Consider the following 7,732-nt stretch of genomic DNA (forward strand, 5'->3'; position numbering starts at 1 on the left):
GGATATCCAATCACTATTGTTTTCATGTGGTGTGGATAAAAGCTTAAAAGGAAAAAACCAACAAACAGTTAATGGTGGATATCCAATCACTATCTGTCAACTAAACGGCATGTTTACAGGTTTCCGGATTTGTGACTCTCAATTTTCAAGATGAACTAAGATGAACTGATTGCGAGTTCTCATAGAACAAAACTCTACATGTTGCAGCATAAAAGTATAACTGCTTACCAGCTATAAAACAAATATCAACATGAACATGTGCATCGACGTGGCTTCCATATTGGACGTTATCCATTTCAACTCAGTTTTCTGGTTTTTATCCAGTCTGTACAAAGATATTGACGTTATCCATTTCAACTCAGTTGCCCAAAAACCTGTAGTAGGCATCAGCCCAAGAATAGTCAAAGATAAATTCTCCATACAAGTGATTGCAATTCAAAGTAACTAAAATATATAGTTCAGCTACTATCAAACAGAAACAATTAAAAGCTGATTGTAAAAGTTAAAGATAACCATTTAAACAAGAAAAAGTGACGAGAACAGAACATGGACAGAATTGCAGATGCTAAACCTTTTAAGATAAAGCAGAACAACACCTACGATATTTTCATATATATTTATCCTGAGTAATAAGATGTTGAGGCACCCATCCTGTTTCCTAAAATCATTTCACATAAGATATCAAAAAAAGGTCTGAGGGTACAGGTTGATGCTAGTAACTATATGACATACATAAGAACTCTCATTTGTCATGTATTCATGGAAGACCATCTAAAGACAATAACAGATCCAAGTGTTTAAAAACTCATGACGACATGTATGTTTTATATCCACACCTTTCATCCATTTGGAGAAATCATTTTAGGGCAATATCCAAAGATAAATCCAAAGCTCCAGTGAACCACAACACAGAAAACAATGGGAACAGTGATACCCAACATTAAAAACTTCTAAGGGCCACAAAAGTTTTAGATCAAGCTGATATTCATGTTTTACCTTATTTCATGCCCTTTTTAGCTTTTGAACGGGTTGGATTTCAATTAAAAATTATGGCGGGCCTTAGGATAGTTTCAATGGTGGGAATCACTCTCCCCACTGTTTTCTGTGTTGAGGTCCAATACATCTTTTTATCTACCTCGTTCTTTGGCTCATCTCCTAAAATAATATCTCAAAATGGATGGACGGTGTGGATACAACACATACATCATAGGAGGGCCCACAGAACTTGGTGACGTCACTTCATTACCCAACTCGCTACTCAACCTGTAGCTTTTGAAAGCGTGCATGAGAGAGACGGGAACAGATTGGCTACTCCCCCTGACACCAGCCCCGCGGCTAGTGGTCGGTGCTCTGTGGGACCCATCATGATGTATGCGTTTTATCCATTCCGTTCATACATTTTTACGGATCATTTTATGACCTGAACCCAAAAATGAGAGGTATATAAATCTCAGGTGGACTACACTACATAAAAACAATATTGATCGGATCTCTACCATTAAAATCCTTCTAAGGCCCACTGTACTGTTTATTTGACATCCAACATGTTGATTAGATCATACAGGCCCAGATGAAGGGAAAAAACAAAAATCAGCTTGATCCAAAACTCTTATGGCCCCAAAATTTTTTTAAATGGTTGAGGCTGATTCAACGCTGTTTCATGTAATATGGTCCACTTAAAATTGGGATATATCTCATTTTTAGTCTCACACCGTAAAATAATCTGTAAAAATATATGGACGGCATGGATGAAATACATACATCATGGTGGGGCCCACATAGCACCGACCACCAGCCATTGGCAGCAGTCTCCTCTCTGTCTCTCTCTCTCGCTCCCTCTCCGTCCTCTCGCCCTCCATCTCTCTCTTCCTCTCTCTCTGATCTCTCCGCCCTCTCCTCTATCTGTCTCTCTCGCCTCCTCTCTCTCTCTGTCTATCTCTTCCTCTCTCTCTAATCTCTCTTGCGGACCGTTGCCAAGCGCCCTACCCACGCACAGCCTCTCTCTCTCTCTCTCTCTCTCTCTCTCTCTCTCTCTCCGTCGGCTCGGTTGAAGTTCATTCACGACATCGAGGTATATCTCTCTCTCTCAATCTCTCTCAATATTAATGCCGATTTAGGAAATTGGGAGTTAGTAGTTTGTAGATTCTCGATTTGAATGTGGACCCCAAAATGGGGGATGTAGGGAATTTAGGATTTTGGGGATTTGATGACTCTTGAAATTGTATATAATAGTAAGAGAGGTTGGTAAGGTATTTGAGAGTAGTAGAGCCGTAACTCCATCAGCTACCTTCTCATCCCAAGAAGAATGAGGAATGCATGGAGTAGTGCACTGGTGGTGGTGATGCTGCTGGTTGCTCTCTCGGAATCAGAATCTCAGGTGGACCACACCACAGGAAACAATGGTGATTAAATGCCTCACTATTAAAAATTACAAAGGGCCCATCGTAATGTTTTCATGATGTCTATTTGCAATCCAATCTATTTGTATTGTAAAAAAGATCTGGATGATGGGAAAATAGAAAGATCAGATTGATCCAAAACTTTTTTTTCAACGATAGATTCGCTGATTTTTTTCAAGAGGAAATAATGTGGATAATTGCCCACCAGAACATGGGCCCTGTTCGGGTGAAGAATCAACAGTAGGAAAAAACTGAACAAGAAAAATGTTTTCATATGCATAATAATTCTGTATTGCTATAAGCCTATAAGATGTATTTCCTCCTCATGGAAGTGGAATTGTACATAATACTGAATTAGTTGAGGTGCTTTGCTTCCATGTTTTGCCTTCTTTGACTGCTTTCTCAGGCTGGTTAGTCTATCTGATTCAGATTTGTTTGGACTTTATCTTTTGAAAGAACATATAGAGTTGCATTAGGATTAGTAAGGCACTTTCTTTGATTAGGGATTTGTTCTCCATACTTTCAGCATTGTAGGGATCTAAGCTTTCTGAAGCCTTGTCTAGCTGTTTGTTCTGGTGTTACTTATCATCTACAAAAACAAAGCTGTTTCACTCCACAAAATGTGCAAAACAAACAAACAATGCCTAAGACAAATCATTAATACATAATGATTGAGCCCATGTAAAAAAAAAAAAACATCAGGATGAACTTACGATCCAATTTTTCACTGACACCAAGAAATTCTTGTATATTGCGAGTCATGATTTGGTGGACTTCATAAAGTTCATCATTTAACTTTGCAAGGTTCCTCTGAGTACGAGTGTCCAAGTATAATTTCTTAGTCTTCTGTATGAATGTTTCTTCCTTCTGTCATGCAAAATTTCAGTTACAGATGGAATAAAATGATAATTTACGTTGTTTTTTGCCCATTCTTGTTCCTTAAGTTTTACAGCAGTACAATACTTAATTTATTCTTCAATTTGGTATTGTGCCTTATGTTTAAATTGGCATAAAACTCCCATAAATATCGAGTCAAACCTTTGTTTGGGCATTATTTGGGATTTTGTATGTAACATTCTAAGTTAAATAAATCTCTATAGGCTCCAAGGATCATTTGCCTATTAGGAATTACTTCTATACCTGATGGCTTCTATCAGTTTTTATTTAAGGATCATTTGCCTATTAGGAATGATCTGCTAGGTAAGAAATAGCTTTGCTAGTTCTTACTGATTCAACTGCATGATCTGCATTGCCATAGTAATATATAGCACATTGTGTAATGAAATCTATTGATGTTTATGTACTCTGCTATGAATTAAAATATTAATTATCACTTAGATTCTTTTTTCTCTTTATATACTAGACTTTCTTATTTCAAAACTTTGTTAATAACAACAACAAGATGGAGTTGGCTAAATTTGTGGCAACCCATTCTCTTTCATCAATCCACCCGATAAGAAATTGGAGCATGGACAGTTTCCTAGTTTGGCCCTGAACAATTCTCTCAACGCTGCAAAAATTAAAATGGAAATTTTGAACTGAAACATCGAACATGCAACGAATAATCCTGGTAGCTACTTTTTCTTCCTATTTTCTACTTTAATATAATCAGTCCCGTCTTAATTATTATTATTATTATTTTTTTTTAAAAAAAAAAAGAAAGAAAGAAAGAAAGAAGAAATAAAGAAAAACAGGGGAAAAAAAGAAAAAAGAAAAAAAAAGGATTAATACTGCAATATTCTAGCCGTATGCATTGGCTAGAATTGTGTTTTTCATGGTGGTCCATAATATGGTCGACACTATTCTTCATCCTTGCTACAATCTCTTGATTACCTGCTAATCTCAGATACTTGCAGCCTTCAACGTCTGGTGGAAGTAAGTGCTGCAAAAATATCACACCAAAAAAGATTGAGCCTAAGGTATGAAGATCTAATACCTGATTTAAGAGTATGTTTAGGACTTTCTTACCTCTACAAATGCATGTATGACCCAGCTAGCACATGTCTGTGATGACGTATAGCCTACCTTATATATTGTGTGCCCTGGAAATCTGCTGGTTCACAGTGTATGTATTCTTAAATCTCTAAACCTATATCTACACCAGAAAAAGGAAAAGCAAGTAAAAAAGGGGCCAATTTGGTCATTATTGCATTTGTATTTTTAGGATGGACCTTTTGTCATTTCTTTTTCAACTACCCTTCTCTTGTTGTAGAAGGGTGGGTCACATATAAGCAGAACAACCATTTTTAGGCAATGACATGATAAAGACCACCTGATGACTAGCTCACATCTTGCACATTTTGGCACAGCTTCTAGCATTGTCAAACTTGATTTTACTTGCTTTTCCCTTTTATGGTGCCTACTTTTCTTGCACATGGTTGTAAGTTTCATCATTCTTGAGTAGGAAGCAATTACAAGTAAACAAGATATCATAATCATCAAAGAATGCATGAAATGATCCCACACTACACCAAAATCATTAATCAGGAACGGTCGATGCTTTGGTTCAAGTACAATTTTAAACCGTTTCTAAGTGAACACGGTTCTAAACCGTTTTTAAGTGCAGGCACATTTCTCAAAATCAGTTTAGAGCTTTTGTTTTTCTATAGTATTTTGAGATATTACTTCTGAAAAAATGCTATTCTGTGATATACCATGCTGTATTTTTTAGTTGTTGTTTAGATAGATTAGGGATATACCATTGAAGAAGAAAAAGAAAAAACTCAGGAAATATAGGGTGGTGTTTCAATGACTTGAGTCAATTGCTGCTTTGTGAGTCAATCATTTTGAAGCAACCTAATGGTTTTGAATGAGGCGTTGGTTTCTGTATTACAGTTGATCTGTTAAAAGGAATCCTAAGAACTCAATGCTTAGTGGGTCAACTGTTTTGTGATGGGCTCTGCGTCCTTCATCATAATTTTATAATCTCCTTTACACCCCCACTGTTTCCTGTGGTGTGGTCTAATTGAGCTTTGAATCTGCTTCTTTTTTTTTTTTTTAATTTTTATTTTTATTTTTATTTTATTTTTACGCATGCCTTAAACTGAGCTGGAAAAGTAGATGGCTGACATGGATAAAACACATACATCATGGTAGGGCCCATGAAATCAATAGACTTTTGGGCATGCGTCTCAGTGGGTTGCTAATTATTTTTTTAAAGTAATGGTATTTTCTTTAATCATATTGTACACTCTAGAATTTTGATTATCTGCAAATTTATTCCTTTATTTTGCAAATGCAAAGGATGGCCTAATGCATCACACCCTAATGCATTACACTAGTGGAAAAATATTTTATATTGTAGGAAACACCTGTAAAATGCATCGTTTGGTTTTGCTGTTTGGATTTTACAGATAAATGATGAGCTCATAATAGAATAAGACACTCTCTGTATTTGCTTGAAATTAATGGAGTAGACCCGGATGTGCGTCGGAGCTATCCGGATCTTGAGCGGGGGTCCCTGGAAGATGGGAACCGCTGTTATGACTATGATGAAGCTGTCCATTTCAGATGGACAACATTGGAAGGGCCTGGCAAATTGGAGACGGCCGTGTTTATATCTGTATTTGCTTGAAATTAATGGAGTAGACCCGGATGTGCGTCGGAGCTATCCGAATCTTGAACGGGGGTCCATGGAAGATGGGAACCGCTGTTATGACTATGATGAAGCTGTCCATTTCCTATGGACAGCATTGGAAGGGCCTGACAAATTGGAGACGACCGTGTTTATATCTGTATTTGCTTGAAATTAATGGAGAAGACCTGGATGTGCGTCGGAGCTATCCGGATCTTGAGCGGGGGTCCCTGGAAGATGGGAACCGCTGTTATGACTATGATGAAGCTGTCTATTTCCAATGGACAGCATTGGAAGGGCCTGGCAAATTGGAGACGGCCGAAAATGTTTATATCTATTTTTATAGGGACCACACCCTAAACCTATTCTCAAATCCCAAAACCGAAACCTAAACCTTAAGGTATTCTCAAATGCCTAAACCTAAACCTACACATAACCCTAATCTCAACTCCCTAGCCTAAACCTAAACCTAAACTTGAAAACCCAAACGTAAACCCGATTCGGAACCCGAACCCGATTTCCTAAACCTAAACCTTGACCTATTCTCAATTCCCTAAAGGTATAACCTATAACCTAACCTAAACCTATACTTATAACTTAAACCTATTCTCAAATCCCAAAACCTATAACTATAACCTAAACCTTAACCAAAAACCTATAACCTAACCTAACCTAAACCTATAAACTTCACCTAAACCTAAACCTATAACCTTAACCAAAACCTAAACTTATAACCTAAACCTATTCTCAAATCCCTAGACCTAAACATAAACCTATAACCTAAACCTATTCTCAAATCCCTAAACCAAAATCGAAACCTATTCTCAAATCCCTAAACCTAAACCTACACTTAATCCTAATCTCAACTCCATAGCCTAAACCTAAACCTAAACTTAAAAACCCAAACCTAAACCCGATCCCGAACCCGAACACGATTTCCTAAACCTAAACCTTGACCTATTCTCAATTCCCTAAAGCTATAACCTATAACCTAACCTAAACCTATACTTATAACCTAAACCTATTCTCAAATCACAAAACCTATAACTATAACCTAAACATTAACCAAAAACATTTAACCTAACCTAAACCTAAACCTATAAACTTCACCTAAATCTAAACCTATAACCTTAACATTAACATATAACCTTAACCTAAACCAAAACCTATAACCTAAACCAACTTCAAATCCCTAAACCTAAACCTAAGCCTATAACCTAAACCTATTCTCAAATCCCTAAACCTAAACCTAAACCGTAATGTATTCTCAAATCACTAAACCTAAACCTACACCCAATCCTTATCTCAACTCCCTAGCCTAAACCTAATCCTAAACTTGAAAACTCAAACCTAAACCCGATCCCGAACCCAAACCCGATTTCCTAAACCTAAACCTTGACCTATTCTCAATTCCCTAAAGCTAAAACCTATAACCAAACCTAAACCTATACTTATAACCTAAACCTATTCACAAATCCTAAAACCTATAACTATAACCTAAACCTTAACTAAAAATCTATAACCTAACCTAACCTAAACCTATAAACTTCACCTAAACCTAAACCTATAACTATAACCAAGACCTAAACCTATAACCTAAATCTATTCTCAAATCCCTAAACCTAAACCTATAACCTAAACCTATTCTCAAATCCCTAAACCAAAACCGAAACCTATTTTCAAATCCCTAAACCTAAACCAAGACCTTAATGTATTCTCAAATCCCTAAACCTAAACCTACACCTAATCCTAATCTCAA

This window comes from Magnolia sinica, chromosome 2, assembly GCF_029962835.1.
Source record: "Magnolia sinica isolate HGM2019 chromosome 2, MsV1, whole genome shotgun sequence".
Lineage (NCBI taxonomy): Eukaryota > Viridiplantae > Streptophyta > Magnoliopsida > Magnoliales > Magnoliaceae > Magnolia > Magnolia sinica.